This window comes from Bos grunniens, chromosome 12 (genome assembly GCF_055505025.1).
Source record: "Bos grunniens cultivar Pamir isolate PY7600 chromosome 12, Bosgru_T2T1.0, whole genome shotgun sequence".
NCBI classification, from domain to species: Eukaryota; Metazoa; Chordata; class Mammalia; order Artiodactyla; family Bovidae; genus Bos; species Bos grunniens.
The window spans coordinates 76,130,483-76,147,395 of NC_141176.1; the positions used below are offsets into that span (position 1 = coordinate 76,130,483).

A 16,913-nucleotide genomic window follows, 5' to 3' on the forward strand; every position below is an offset into this window, starting at 1 on the left:
TATTAATCTGTTTACAATTTAAGAAGTTAGAGAAAAAATCTCAAAGTAAAGGAAAAGTTGAAGGAAAGAAAGAATGATATGATGAACTAGGAAAAAAAAAATAGCCTCAATCAAGCAAAAAGTTAATTCTTTGAAAATAGGAAAAAAAATATGCAAGGTTATTGATAAAAAAGAGAAGGCTCAAAGAAAATTAAAAAGTCAAAAGAACACAGAGATGCTGCAGAGATTAAGCATATAAGATACTGTGAATAAATGTATGCCAATCAAGCTCAAAACTCACAGGAAACAGATCCACTTATAGAAAAATGAAATGTACCAGAATGACTCTGCAGAAATAACAAACTTTACCAAAAGTTACCTAGACAATGTTGGTTGCACAACCTTGTAAGTGTGATTAATGCTACTGAATTGTATGATTAAAAATGATTATATGGCAAATTTTATGTTATATATATTTTACCACATTTTTTTTTAATTGTAAAAAGTATTAAATCTTGTATCTAGAAGACAGTCTAGCACACGTTTGGCCTTCATTAGCAAATCCCAAGAAACGTTCCTACTTTGAGACAGCATATTTTCTCTTCTCTTTTAGAGGGCTTCCCCAATGGCTCAGTGGTAAAGAATCTGCCTGCAATGCAGGAGACACAGGAGATGAACATAGAATATTGTCCTATATTTTAATCATATGTTTTTTTGGATGGTGCCACCTCTCTTTCCTATAAGGCCACTTAAATTACATGTACTGTATGTTTTCCTATTAGTTTTCTCTTTAGTATTTTAATCAGAGGTCTTTGAGTGGAAAAATTGATTGTAGTTCTGTTAAGGAAGTAGTGACACGAAACAGCAACTTCACACTATCTTCAAATAAACCCAATCCCTGACATAATTGGAAAGTAATGTAATTCTTGAAATAGTAAAAGAAAATTTGTGACAACTTTGTCTCAAATCTTAGAAAATGAGTTTGGCTCTGGAGTCTCTCAAGACACAAAATCTTTTTGTGGTGCTTTTATTGGTGGCCTGCACTCTGATTTGGATAAGAAGGAAAATATTATATAAATAAAGATAATAAATCTTTTTGCAAGAGCTTGAAATCACTAAGTGAAGTTGGAGAAAATATTATAGAAAAAAATGAACATCTTGTAGTATGCAAATATTTGTAGCTGGTGTAAAACACAGTACAATGTAATTTATGCAGTACAAAAACCTGTTGGAAAAATGCCTTTGGAATAGACATGAACTCATGGTAGAATCACAAAGTTGACTCAAAAATTGTTAAGGCTGAGGGCTGTCTACTGGATATTCGTAACATTCATAATCACACAGTCACTGTGAGTGATATCTGGCTATTTCCTCCAAAGTGCACCTGAGGGGGGAAAAAGACAAAAACAACCTGTTTAAGAGTTTTAAAGTCCTTCTCCTAAGGCAACACATTTCCAGGTCCACTTCTTCACGTGAAGCAAATCACATCACTACTGGAGGCACAATTAAAAAAAAAAAAAAGAAAAACAGAGAAAGTGTAACACTGTGTAGCCATTAAAAGGAATGAGACAACTATATGAATTGATATAATCTGAAATTTAATATTAACTGAAAAAAGGAAAGAACAGCTATCATCTGTGCTTGAAAACAGGAAGACCACATGTTCACAAGTTCTTCCTGATGCACAGAACAGTCAACAGAACAGTCAACAGTGGTGCTAGGGACCTGGAACCCCAGCTGGAGGAGCTGTGTGATGACAGGAGTGGAGGGTGATTTACTTTCTGTTCATAAATTCTTAAAAAGTATTTTTAAAAGATTTCAAATTTTGTAGCAGATGTGTATAATTTGTTTTAAAACTTACTATTAAAAATACCTTTTAATTACTTACAGCAGAAGTCCCCAAGCTTTTTGGCTCCAGGGACCCAGTTTCATTGCAGAGTAGATGTCCAAAGACAGGACAGGGGAAGGAGGAGAGTGGGGGAAGTTTCAGGTGTAACGTGAGTGATGAGGAGCAGCAGATGAAGCTTTGTTCACCAGCCCACCACTCACCTCCTGTTGTGCTGCCCAGTTCCTAACAGCCCATGGAATAGTACAAGTCTGTGGTCCAGCGGTTGAGGATCCCTGATTTAGAGTCTCTGAAGCTACTTAGAAGAACTATGGATATATTTGTTTTACTGTTGGGAGGCAATGCTTCTGACTTCAGCCTTTACAGAGCCTAGAGACTTTCCCTCTTTTTTTAAATTTCAATTTTTATTTAAATTGAAGGATAATTGCTTTATAAAATAGTGTTGGTTTCTGCCAAACACCAACATGAATCAGCCTTAGGTATACATATGTTCCCTCCCTCTTGCACCTCCCACCTACCTCCCTTCTCATCCCACCTCTCTAGATTGTTACAGAGCCCATGTTTGGGTTCCCTGAGTCATACAGCAAATTCCCATTGGCTATCTATTTTACATAGGGTACTGTAAGTTTCCATGTTACTCTCTCCATACATCCCACCCTCTCCTTCCTCCCCACATCCCACCAGGTCCATAAGTCTGTTCTCTATGTCTATGTCTACACTGCTGCCCTGCAAATAATTCCATCAGTACCATCTTTCTAGATTCCATATAAATGGCAACCCACTCCAGTACTCTTGCCTGGCAAATCCCATGGACGGAGGAGCCTGGTAGGCTGCAGTCCATGGGGTCGCTACGAGTTGGACATGATTGAGCGACTTCACTTTCACTTTTCACTTTCATGCATTGGAAAAGGAAATGGCAACCCACTCCAGTGTTCTTGCCTGGAGAATCCCAGGGACGGGGAAGCCTGGTGGGCTGCCGTCTATGGGGTCGCACAGTTGGACACGACTGAAGCGACTTAGCATTAGCATTAGCATATGATACTTGTTTTTCTCTTTCTGACATACTTCACTCTGTATAACAGGTTCTAGGTTCACCCACCTCATTAGAACTGACTCAGATGCATTCCTTTTTATGGCTGAGTGATATTCCATTGTGTATATGTACCATGGCTTCTTTATCCATTCATCTGTCGATGGACATCTAGGTTGCTTCCATGTTCTAGCTATTGTAAATAGTGCTGCTACAATATTGGAGTACATGTGTGTTTTTCAGTTTTGGTTTCCTCAGGGTATATGGCTAGTAGTGGGATTGCTAGGTCATATGGTTGTTTTGTTCCTAGTTTTTAAATGAATCTCCATACTGTCTTCTATAGTGGCTGTATCAATTTACATTCCCACCAATAGTGCAAGAGGATTCCCTTTCCTCCACACCCTCTCCAGCATTTAGTGTTTGTAGACTTTTTTAAGATGGCCATTCTGCCTGGTGTGAGGTAGTATCTCACTGTAGTTTTGATTTGCCTTTCTCTAATAATGAGCAATGTTAAGCATCTTTTCATGTGCTTGTTAGCCATCTGTATGTATTCTTTGGATAATGTATGCTTATGTCTTTTTCTCATTTTTTGATTAGATTGTTTGTTTTTCTGGAACTGACTTGCATGAAGTGTTAGCCTCTCAGTCATCTCCGATTCTTTGCAGCCTGATGGGCTCTAGCTTACCAGGCTCCTCTGTCTATGGGATTCTCCAGGCAAGAATACTGAAGTGGGTTGACATTTCCTACTCCAGGACATCTTCCTGACCTGGGATCAAACCTGAGTCTTGCACATTACAGGGTTCTCCTGAATTGCAGGCAGATTCTTTATTGTCTGAGTCACTAGGGAAGCCTTGCATGAGCAGCTTGTATATTTTGGAAATTAATCCTTTGTCCCTTGTTTCATTTGCTATTACTTTCTCCCATTCTGAGGGTTGGAAAAAATTATCCCACTCTTGTACTGTAAAACACTGTACATTATCAAAGCACTTAAGCATCTGCTCTCTCATCTGATCCCTGTAATAAGTATGAAAAAGCTGACAGGGCTATAATCCCTGTTCTACACCTAGGTGAGGACCTGAGGCTCAGAGACCTTGGGGATCACAAGGCTACATGGATGCTAAGTGCTTCCTCCACCTATTCAAACTGATCCAGGCTCCTAGAGCTAGGATATTAGGATTTTATAACTTGTGGCTGTATTAACTGACTTCATGAATAGACAAAATGAAACCTTTGTTACAAACCAGGAGCAAAGAAACTTCAAAAAAACTCAACCAGGTCTGCTTTATCACAGAGCAGAATGAATGACAGGCATTTATTCTTTGAGTTGAATTGTGTACCCTCCAATTTTATATGTTGAAGTACTAAACCTGCCAGTACCTCAGAATGTGACTGCATTTGGAGACGGTCTTTAAAGAGGCAAAAAAGTTAAAATGAAGTCATACAGATGGGTCCTAGTCTAAGAGACTGGCGTTCTTACAAGATGAATTCAGGACACAGGTACACACAGAGGGAAGGCCACATGAGGATACAGAGAGAGGACGGTATCTCCAAGCCAAGGAGAGAGACCTCAGAGAAAACCAACCCTACTGACACCTTGACCTTAGACTTCCAGCATCCAGGGCTGTGAGAAAATAAATTTCTCTTGTGGTGGTATTTTGCATGGCAGTCCTAGCAAACTAATGCCCCTTCAGCTTTGTGTATATGAAAGGTAATTCCTCTGCTATTTCATGGATCATTTTAAAAAGGTCAATCTGACAGTGATTCAGCTCACCTGAACTATGTGTTTTAAAAAATATAAGTTGGAAGCATCTCTTCTAAGCTGTTGAGTTTTCTTTTCAGATGAATGAATTCTGTTCTATTAGAGTGAAAAGCCTGTTGACTTGTGCTAATGCTCCTCGTGTTATAGCTCTGAACAATGCATGGGTATCTGATGCTTGCACATCCAAAAAACTGATCATCTGACAGCTTACCTAAGAGGAGGCAGAGTATGCAGAAATAATGTCAGGAAGATATCCAACTGGGATGGGGATCAAGAAATGTATTTCTTTTTGGAGAAGTGACCTGACCCAGTGGCAGGACTGCAACTCAAAGGTGAGGTTCTGCCACTCTGTGAACTTGGATGATGGGCTCGCCTTGGTTATTACATGAAAGAAGTGTTCTCAGACCTGACACAGAACACAGTACCTAGGGTGGCCCTCAGCCTTCCCCAGCAATTGCCCCTCTGTGCTCCCTGGACCAGCTCTGTGACATTAGGTGAGCTCTGGACTCAGTCTCCTTATCCATGATGTGGATAAACATGAACCATCATGAGATTAAGTGAAATCATACATGTGAGAGCAATGTAAAATAAATTACAAAGAACTACACAAATGTAACTTACTCTGAGTATTAGAGTAGGTTCAGGATTACTAGACCAGGAAGCACAATGTTTCTAATTCTATGACCCATGTCTGTTTTCATATATATGTTACACTTGATTTAAAACATTTAATGAAAGAAAAGATGTCTAATTCTGTATCTGCTGCAAACTAACTTAACACCAATTATATACATAGGGCCACCTTCCTTCTAAGGAGCCTTAGTTTCATCACATGTAAAATGAGGTTGTTGAAACCTATCATCTTATGTTATCTGGACCTATCTGAAGTTCTGTGATCTTCTTCTCATTACTCAATGTCTTGATAATACATAATGATAACATGGTGTTTAAATGAAGACTTTGACACAGGTGGGCAAACTTCTCTCTGATACCTAAGGTGGAAAGACCAAAAGGGTTTAGGACATTCCTGGCTGTTTTGTGATTTTGTCACACAGAAAATCACAAATGCTTATCAAATCTTCAATGACTGGCAGACACTAAAGTGAATGAAAGTGCTCTGTGAATTTCAGGCATTAAAAAAATATAGGGTGATGTATGGCTCAGATGGTAAGGAACCTGTCCACAACGTGGGAGACCAGAGTTGGATCCCTGGGTTGGGAAGAGCCCCTGGAGAAGGGAAAGGCTACCGACTCCAGTATTCTTGCCTGGAAAATTCCATGGACAGAGGAGTCTGGTGGGCTAAGTCCATGGTGTTGCAGAGTCAAACATGACTTGACGACTAGCACACACACACTCTATAGTTGCATACAATATAAGTACTTGGGAAATGTTCAGAACACAGACTTCCTTGTCCTTAAACCTAAGGACAAACTCTAACTCTGCCACCTCTTCAGCCAGCTCTGCAACCCAGGAAGTCTCCAACACTATGAGCAGTGGAAGGTACTGCTCTGCATTTCATCATTTCTAAGGAGGGCTGAGATGAGACAGTGATGAACTAAGGCCACATTTTAGATAAATATTTCATATAGAAGTACTTAAGATACTGGGACATGTTTTCTTTAAGGCATTTAAAATATCACACTAGTAATCTTATTCTACTTACAAGTGAAAATCTGGGAAATGCACAAAAGTACGAAGAAGAGAAAACACACCCATAATTTAATACTCAGAGATAAATTTTCTATGGGGAAGCCTCACCACAGGCAGCTGGAAGCCTCATCCCACCCAAAACTCTGCATGTCAAGGGTCAAGAACACCAGAACTTCCTTTTCTTCATCTTCCATCAACCCTATTCCTACTCCCACCTTCTTCCAGAAAGACTTACAGATGGCTGTATGACAATGGCTAAGTCTCCTGAACTAGACCTCAGCTACCATCTCACCTTTGTTTGGAAGATGTCACGTGACCTGAGTGTTACCCATCTAGCACCTTCTTCACACCATGCACAGAGCTTAGTGCTTCACACACCTCATCTCTAATAAAGTGCTTTGTAAACCTTCAAGCACCATTCAGACTACAGTGTAAAGGTAGGATGAATTCTTGATTTGTCCTGATGACAATTTCATTTTCTAGAAGGCAGAGGAAGCCTGGGGGTGGTGAGCAGCAAATACACCTAAGTCTAAACAACAAAGAATTAGGGAGAAACTGACAGTATCAGGTAGGGGTTTTCTTCACAGATTAGAAAACAGAAAAGACCTATACCTTTCCCTGGAAGATCTTCCTAGAATCAAAATATTCCAAAAATTATCCCCTGAACTCTCGAATTTCCTGGATATTCCTTGACAGAACTTGTATCACAAATATGCTGAGCACCAATCAGAATGAAAGGGTCTGCAAAATGAGAGTGTTCTGTGCTCTATGAGAATCTGAAGCCAGAGTCCAGAAGTGTGGAAGTCCAATCTGAAATCTCTGTCTCAAGCACAGGTATGTGCAAACAGAAGGGTGCACACATACTAACCCACCCCCACCACTGCGGCAGATTCTCAGCAGACCTGCTCTTAACCCGCCTTGTGTTAAGACCCACTCATTAAGCTTAGTCTCTGGAGGCTTATAAGGGCAAAGAGTGCTGGTTATAGACCCCTGGGGAGATCTTGTGAAGAGTGAACCTGGAGACGAACTTCAATGATAACTCCCTGTAGCAGGCTCACCTATTTTGCCCTTTCAGTGAGAACAGCTACTTTCTCCTCACCCAGTTGTTGCGCCATTTTGTAAAATAGACTGTTTCTATTCTGCAGCAAATAATTTGGAAGACCAGTTTCTTTCTGTCTCCCTGAATCCAAAACCTGTAAACAGCAGAAAGAAACCCAGTAGCACACAATATTTTGCAGTAACATTATAACTGAGACAATATTTCAAAAAGTGGCAGGGCAGGGAGAAAAGAAAGAATCTGTTTGGGTGGTAGGGCTGGCTGCTCTTTTAATAGTTTGATAATAGGAAAAGGAGTGCATCAAGGCTGTATATTGTCACCCTGCTTATTTAACTTCTATGCAGAGTACATCATGAGAAACGCTGGTCTGGAAGAAACACAAGCTGGAATCAAGATTGCCAGGAGAAATATCAATAACCTCAGATATGCAGATGACACCACCCTTATGGCAGAAAGTGAAGAGGAACTCAAAAGCCTCTTGATGAAAGTGAAAGTGGAGAGTGAAAAAGTTGGCTTAAAGCTCAACATTCAGAAAACGAAGATCATGGCATCTGGTCCCACCACTTCATGGGAAATAGATGGGGAAACAGTGGAAACACTGTCAGATTTTATTTTTCTGGGCTCCAAAATCACTGCAGATAATGACTGCAGCCATGAAATTAAAAGACACTTACTCCTTGGAAGGAAAATTATGACCAACCTAGATAGCATATTCAAAAGCAGAGACATTACTTTGCCAACAAAGGTCTGTCTAGTCAAGGCTATGGTTTTTCCTGTGGTCATGTATGGATGTGAGAGTTGGACTGTGAAGAAGGCTGAGCACCAAATAATTGATGCCTTTGAACTGTGGTGTTGGAGAAGACTCTTGAGAGTCCCTTGGACTGCAAGGAGATCCAACCAGTCTATTCTGAAGGAGATCAGCCCTGGGATCTCTTTGGAAGGAATGATGCTAAAGCTGAAAGTCCAGTCCTTTGGCACATCATGCGAAGAGTTGACTCATTGGAAAAGACTCTGACACTGGGAGGGATTGGGGGCAGGAGGAGAAGGGGACTACAGAAGATGAGATGGCTGGATGACATCACTGACTCGATGGACTTGAGTCTGAGTGAACTCTGGGAGTTGGTGATGGACAGGGAGGCCTGGCGTGCTGCAATTCATGGGGTTGCAAAGAGTCAGACATGACTGAGCGACTGAACTGAACTGAAATTTGTTTCACTAGGCAGACAAAGGCCTAACCTGACATTTTGATATCATAATATTATAGGAAAGGAAGAAAATATAAGTTTTATGCTATGACTACTAGTAGTCTATGGCATCTTATTTTCTGTTTGGGGCATCTTGGGCATTTGGGGTTGTTATCATTAGTTAGCACTTTTAGCTCTCAGACTCTGAGCTTTGAGGTAATTTATACAGATATGCACAGCTGGTAAATATCTTGATTCAAGAAAATCAAACTCCATTAATCTAAAAAGTAGGTTGATGTCATATAAACAAGAGGGCAATGTCCTGACAACTAATTAATTGTCAAGTTGATTTTAGAATCTGAGCAATATTTGGGGAAAAAGGCAAATGCTTCAGGATTTTTTTAGGGTCCTGGATTATGTCAGCAGCTAAGAGGAGCAGAATCCCTTCTCTGAGAGTTTGAGATGCTTCTTGAAGTTGGGTGTGGTTGTAGTTTATTCTTCTGAGAGTGAAAGGCTGGCAAAAGGAGCTGGTACATAAGCAGCTTTTGCAAACTGCTCTGCACATAAGAAATCTCTAGAAGTCCAGTTTTCTCTTTGGATAAGACTAAAGAAGCAATTAAGAAATTGAACTCCAAATTCCAGTGATCATGGCCTACAGAGCACATGGGGCCAGCCCAACCTGAGCTGCCTAGGATTTGAATCTGTTTCCACAAATTATCTTTCTTTCCTTGTTTCTCTTTCTTTCTTCAGCTGCTTTCCTTTTATCTGTTTTATGGCTCATTAATAAGTCTGCTAAATGCAAACTGAAAGGGAGAGGAAGGGGTCCTTCATTCTACCTTTCTACTTAGTAGTGACTTTGGTTAATAGTTCTGGATGGGGAAAAAGTGTCTGAAACAATTGGCCCAAATGATATAATTATAAAAACTATTTTGAAGTTCAATGGTATTTAATTCTTCATTTAGGTAATATTTGGAGTAAATGTATATTTAGATAATATGCAGGATGGGCTTCACTGGTGGCTCAGTTGTAAAAGAATCTGCCTACCAAAGCAGGAGTCTTGTGTTCCATCTCTGGTCCAGAAAGATGACACATGCCACAGAGCAAGTAAGTGCATGTGCCATAATTACAGAGCCTGTGGTCTAGAGCCTAGGAGCTTCAACTACTGAGCCCACACATCTAGAGCCCATGTTCCGCAAAAAGAGAGCCCATGCAATGAGAAGTCTGTACACCACAATGAAGAGTAGTCCTACTCACTGCAACTAGAGAAAAGTCAGTGTAGCAAGGAAGACCCAGCACAAACTAAAATTAATTAATTAATTAAAAAAATTTTAAAGAACAGAATATGCTGGAACTCTAAACAGGACACAGGTTGTTTTTCAACATATAGGTACTACAGTTAATTTTATTCTTTGAATTTAATTGGAAACATTTATTAAGTCTCATAAATGCATTTTCCTGTTAATCTCTTGTTTACTACTGTGAATCACTGTTAAGGGCAGCTTTCTTAAAAGAGTCCAAGAATAATCAAATCTGTTTCATCCACATAATGGGCTTCCAAGGTAACTCAGTGGATAAAGAATCTGCCTGCAATGTAGGAGACACAAGAGACACAGGTTCGATCCCTGGGTTGGGAAGATACCCTGGAGATCAGATCAGATCAGTCGCTCAGTCATGTCTGACTCTTTGAGACCCCATGAATTGCAGCACACCAGGCCTCCCTATCCATCACCAACTCCCAGAGTTCACTCAGACTCAAGTCCATTGAGTCAGTGATGCCATCCAGCCATCTCATCCTCTGTCATCCCCTTCTCCTCCTGCCCCCAATCCCTCCCAGCATCAGAGTCTTTTCCAATGAGTCAACTCTTCGCATGAGGTAGCCAAAGGACTGGACTTTCAGCTTTAGCATCATTCCTTCCAAAGAAATCCCAGGGCTGATCTCCTTCAGAATGGACTGGTTGGATCTCCTTGCAGTCCAAGGGACTCTCAAGAGTCTTCTCCAACACCACAGTTCAAAAGCATCAACTCTTCCGTGCTCAGCCTTCTTCACAGTCCAACTCTCACATCCATACATGACCACAGGAAAAACCATAGCCTTGACTAGATGAACCTATGTTGGCAAAGTAATGTCTCTGCTTTTGAATATGCTATCTAGGTTGGTCATAACTTTCCTTCCAAGGAAGGGCATGGCAATCCATTCCAGTATTCTTGCCTGGAAAATCATATGGAAAGGGGAGCCTGGTGGACCAAAGTCCATGGGATCCTAAAGAGTCAGACATGACTGAGTGACTTTCACTTTCATATCTGCATAATAATTTAAATGTTTGGCGAAAGTTGCTCGGTCGTGTTTGACTCTTTACCACCTCATGGGACTGTAGTCCGCCAGGCTCCTCTGTCCATGGAATTTTCCATGTAAGAATATTGAAGTGGGTAGACATCTCCTTCTCCAGGGGATCTTCCTGACCCAGGGATCAAACTCAGGTCTCCTGCATTGCAAGCAGAATCTTTACTCTCTGAGCCATCAGGGAGGCCCTGTAACTTGGCATGCCGGTTTAGATGTCTCAAACATGCAGTTTTACTTAAGCATAGACATAACTGCTACTCCTGATGTAACACCAGACCACCTGACCTTCCTCTTGAGAAACCTATATGCAGGTCAGGAAGCAACAGTTAGAACTGGACATGGAACAACAGACTGATTCCAAATAGGAAAAGGAGTACGTCAAGGCTGTATATTGTCACCCTGCTTATTTAACTTCTATGCAGAGTACATCATGAGAAATTCTGGGCTGGAAGAAGCACAAGCTGTAATCAAGATTACTGGGAGAAATATTAATAACCTCAGATATGCAGATGACACACCCTTATGCAGAAAGTGAAGAAAAACTAAAAAGCCTCTTGATGAAAGTGAAAGAGGAGCGTGAAAAAGTTGGCTTAAAGCTCAACATTCAGAAAACTAAGATCATGACATATGGACCCATCACTTCATGTGAAATAGATGGGGAAACAGTGGAAACAATGTCTGACTTTATTTTTTTGGGCTCCAAAATCACTGCAGATGGTGACTGCAGCCATGAAATTAAAATACACTTACTCCTTGGAAGAAAAGTTATGACCAACCTACATAGCATATTCAAAAGCAGAGATATTACTTTGCCAACAAAGGTCCATCTAGTCAAGGCTATGGTTTTTCCAGTGGCCATGTATGGATGTGAGAGTTGGACTGTGAAGAAAGCTGAGTGCCGAAGAATTGATGCTGTTGAACTGTGGTGTTGGAGAAGACTCTTGAGAGTCCCTTGGACTGCAAGGCAATGCAACCAGTTAATCCTAAAGAAGATCAGTCCTGGGTTTTCATTGGAAGGACTGATGCTGAAGCTGAAACTCCAATATTTTGGCCACCTCATGCAAAGAGTTGACTCATTGGAAAAGACCCTGATGCTGGGAGGGATTGGGGGCAGGAGGACAAGTGGACGATAGAGGATGAGGTGGCTGGATGGCATCACCAACTCAATGGACATGAGTTTGGGTAAACTCCAGGAGTTGGTGATGGACAGGGAGGCCTGGCATGCTGCGATTCATGGGGTTGCAAAAAGTTGGACACGACTGAACTTAACTGAACTGAACCTGATGTTGAAGAAGAAAAACTACAGTTTTAAAACAGTGGTCTCAACACATCTACGGTCAATTAATCTATGAAATAATACATAAGAATTGGAGAAAAGACAGTTTCTATTGTAAATAGTACTGGGAAAGCTGAACACCTGAAAATGTATGAAATTAGAACACTCCCTCACATCAAACACAAAAATAAACTCAAAATGGCTTAAAGATGTAATATAAGACTGGGAACTATAAAACTAAATGAAAACACAGGCAAAAGACTCCTTGACATAAATTGCAGCAATATTTTCTTAGATAAGTCTCCCAAAGCAAAAGAAATAAAAGTAAAAACAAATGGAACCTAATCAAACTTAAAAGCCAAGGCTCATGTAGGGCCTACAAGAGCTGAGATGGGACACAGATCGAAAAAAGGCCAGAAAAAGAATTTTACCAACTTAATCTTTACATTTGGTGGTTTGATCAAAGATTCTAGATATTTCAGAACAAATAAACATAAAGCAAATCCAAATTTTCATTGTGTACAGAAAAATAGGTATAATTTTGGGTTTTTAACATCGCTTATAAGAAAAATCTCCCACCATCTCCTGTCATGTTCCCACTCTTCTCGTAACCCAAGTTAAGCTATAAACTAAACCACATATTTAAGTTGGTATGATAACAATCCCTGAATCCCAGGATCTCTCTAGGAATCCTAACCCTGAATACTTATAAAGCTTTAGTAGGTAAAATAAAAACACATTATGTTGGATGAGTCAGTCAGCTATATAAGCTCAATGAAGATGTATTTATCAAGACTGTTTATGTGAAGATATTCTCCATAGCTGTCCTAGAAATGAAAATGAAATGGACCCACTGCAAGACAATTTGATCCATTTTCACTGGCAGGATGTCATCAGTGATAAAGAGGAATGCAGGGAGAGGTAGGTGAGTGCACTGAGAGGTGGAGGTGCCCAGGAGAGGATGGAGGAAGAGCCTGATAAGAAAGATGCTAGAAATGATGACAACAATAGAGAGATCCCACTGCACAACAAGTAGAGTGGAGAGTGGAAGGTCTGAGTGTCAGATCTGTCTCTGGCTCCAGGTGATGACACGGGACAGCTGTCCAATCTTGGAAGGTAGGTCCTCATCAGTAAAACGGGTGCCTGTGATTTCTCAGTGACTCGCCAATGTGGCAAGTATTAACTCAAAAACCTGTCTTAGGTCTTGAAATAATAAATCATTCTTCTCACTGGGGAAGGATAAATGCTGGGTCAGGGAGACCTCCACAGCTGCTTTCCCAAAGCCACTGCCTTTGCACACAAGTGCACCCCACAAAGTATTTCTTCTCCCCAGCTGTACTTTCAACCTCAGTGTTTGTTACATTTCCTCTGAAAACTTGAATGGAATCTCTTGGAGTGTTTATGAAAGAGATTTTCTCTTTTCAAATGTTCTAATTGCAGCCATGTAGGCTTATGGAAGAAAAGTTCCATGAAGGTGAAAAATAGAATTTAAGTAAAACTCTAGTAGGTATGAGCTGTTTTATGCTTTTCAGGTGGGGATGTTCCAACCATTTCTGGTTTTCACTTCTGTGGGAAAAATTCTAAGAAGTTTGAGATGATGAAGAAATAAAGAATATAAAACCATAAAATGGGCTATAAACAGAAGAGGTGGGATCTGAGTTTCTCAGCTCTGATTTTGGTTCCACATCATTCATTTCCAGATAATTCTCTGAGGACAGTGAAACTGTGGATCACAGACAACCACACTGTTAGAGCAACTGCAGATTGTCACGTGCTTCCTTTGTTCACACTAACAGGAGAATCCAGGTGATATGAAGACGGCAGTATGCAGGGACTGGAGGGAAGAGCTGTGCTATTGGCTGCAGAGAAAGAAGGTCACAAGCACCCAGCTAATCTTAAAAACTACAGAAAGAACCCTCTAACATGGAGACAGTGGTGAGTTGTAGGATAAAAAGCATTTCTAATTTGTCTGTCTTACTCCACTGTTTTGTGGCAACAGGGAATGTAAGGGAGATTATATTAGCTGTCGTTATGATTCCCTCATGTTTAATAAACTATATTGAGAGAACTTCTTTGTGAAATAGAATTCTAAGCCTGATACATGAATGGTGCTTAATGAACCAAATCAGGCTAAATCCCTTTGGAGAGACAACAGTTAAACAAAGCTATTAATTAAGTCACAGTTGTTTCCCAACAAGCCCTTTCACTGATTTACATACAGTGAACAAAACCACATCCATCTAGTCATTTCAAGGTTTTTGATAAAAGTGACAATTAGGAAAATATATAGATGTTTAAATTTGAGATTAATTATACTCTATCCCTATGATGAAATTTTAGGCAGCTATTAAGAACTGAGCTTTGGAAAATTAATAAATGACATGGAGAATTTTAAGAATAAATAAAATTCTGGTGATGAAATATTCTGTTTTGCAGAAAAAAGCAAACTATTAAACTGGCTCTAATGTTATACAAATAATATTATAGCATTATACAACTGCTACTTTCTGGTAGTAGGTATTTTGTAATCTTCCCTTTATGAAATTTTATTTTCCTATTTCTACCTTGCACATTTATTGCTTTTTTATAAAAAAAATTATGGATTAGATTCAATTAAAAATAGAATTAAAAAAATACACCTATCTATTTTTGTGCAGACGTATTTACCAGTGCAACAAAATGTAATTATTATACTTTAAGCACTTGCAATGATAGGACTTTATGGTGACAACCCTGTCAGTTATGCCCTTTGTCAGCATCTGTCACTTCCCCAGCTACTCCTTGAGGCCAGTCACCACCCTCTGGAACATAGGCTTTGAAACAGATTGACTCGTCTTTATGTCCACATTAAAGCTTTCAGAATAGACAGTCACTTATTTTCCAGAAAGGAACGAGGTACAGTCAACCCTCAGTGTGGGTACAGTTCCAGAACACTGGAGTGAAGCGAACATGGCAGTAAAGTAAGTTATATGAAAGTTCTCATTTTCCAGAGCATACAAAAGTTATGTTTACATGACAGTAGCCTACCAAGTATGCAATAGCATTATGTCTGAGAAAACAATGTACAGATCTTAACCTAAAAACAATGCATTGCCAAAAAAATACTAACCAACAGAGGAGTTGGTTAGTATTTTGAATGAGTTGCTATGACTTCAGCAAGTCATAGCAGTAACACTGATGTAACAGATCACCAGAGAAAATATAATGATTGTGAAAAAGTTTGACATATAGCGAGAATTACCAAAAGATGACACAGAGAAATGGAATGAGGAAATACTGTTTGAAAAATGGCAGCCATAGACTTGCTTGATGCAGGGTTATGATAAGCTCTCAATTCATAAAAATGCAGTATCTTGGAAGTGCAATAAAACAAGGTATGTCTATTTCTAAAGCAAGAAATACAAATAAGGTTCAAATTGGGAAAGGAGTACATCAAGGCTGTATATTGTCACTCTGCTTATTTAATGTATATGCAGAGTACATCATGCAGAATGTTGAACTGGATGAAGCACAAGCTGGAATCAAGATTGCAGAGAGAAATATCAATAACCTCAGATATGGAGATGATACCACCCTTGTGGCAGAAATCAAAGAGAAACTAGAGTGTCCTGATGAAGGTGAAAGAGGAGAGTGAAAAAAAGCTGGTTTAAAACTCAACATTCAAAAGATGAAGATCATGGCATCCACTCCCATCACTTCATGCAAATAGATGGGAAAACAATGGAAACAGTGACAGACTTTATTTTCTTGGGCTCCAAAATCACTATGGACACTGCCTACAGCCATGAAACTAAAAAGACTGTTGCTCCTTAGAATAAAAGCTATGACAAACCTAGACAGTGAATTAAAAAGCTGAGACATAACATTGCCAACAAAGGTCCATTTAGTCAAAGCTATGGTTTTTCTTGTAGTCATGTATGGATGTGAGAGTTGGACCATAGAGAAGGCTAAGCGCCAAAGAATTGATGCTTTCAAACTGTGGTGCTGGAGAAGACTCTTGAGAATTCCTTGGACTGAAAGGATATCAAACCAGTCAATCCTAAAGGAAATCAACCCTGAGTGTTCATTGGAAGGACTGATGCTAAAGCTTCAATATTTTGACCACCTGATGCGAAGAGCCAACTCATTGGAAATAACTCTGATGCTGGGAAAGATTGAAGGCAGGAGGAGAAGGGGTGACAGAGGTTGAGATGGTTGGATGGCATCATGGACTCAAACAGACATGAGTTTAAACAAACTGGGATATAGTGAAGGACAGGGAGGCCTGGTATGCTGAACTCCATGGGGTCGCAGAGTCAGACATGCCTGAGCGACTGAACAACAACAATTTTTAGGAGTTAGAGGAGAAACTAAGAGAAAATTAAATTAATGGAGGTTCCTATCAAGTTTTACAAGGAAGAATAATTTGAGAAAATGAACATAAATGAAAACAACTAAAATGGTGAGGGTCTTACCAATATCAATTGACAGTCAATGACGTTGCTCAACCTGTGTGCGATGGTTAGCACAGTGCACTGGACAAATTTCTCACGAATTTTTTTTTGTATTACCTCATCAGTTCTAGAATCAAAGATATTGATTTAGTTCAGTAAATACAGGGAAAACAGACAAGATTTAAAAACATCATGATACTTTTATAATGTTTTTAAAAATCAATACCTTAACATATAATCTTGTTCCTAAAAAACTAAGTATAAAAGGTATATTTAGAAATTTACTGTTTTTCATAAAATGATGGAAAATAGTCTTCCCTCAAAATTGTTTGTAACTATAAGGAGCTGGACTTAGGAA

General features: G+C 39.6%; 1 long non-coding RNA gene across 3 annotated transcripts in view; it reads right to left on the bottom strand.

Annotated features, from left to right (window-relative positions):
- Positions 1-1,159: 1,159 nt before the first annotated feature.
- Positions 1,160-16,913, bottom strand: part of LOC147361928 (uncharacterized) — a 33,424-nt gene continuing 17,670 nt past the window's right edge. For 2 of the 3 annotated variants that reach the window (XR_015137701.1, XR_015137699.1), the window contains 3 exons: positions 16,577-16,682; positions 7,323-7,457; positions 1,160-1,363 (listed from right to left, as the gene is read on the bottom strand). This is a non-coding gene — a long non-coding RNA (uncharacterized LOC147361928). The remainder of the gene's footprint in view (positions 1,364-7,322; positions 7,458-16,576; positions 16,683-16,913) is intronic. The other variant, XR_015137700.1, reaches the window with a different exon arrangement.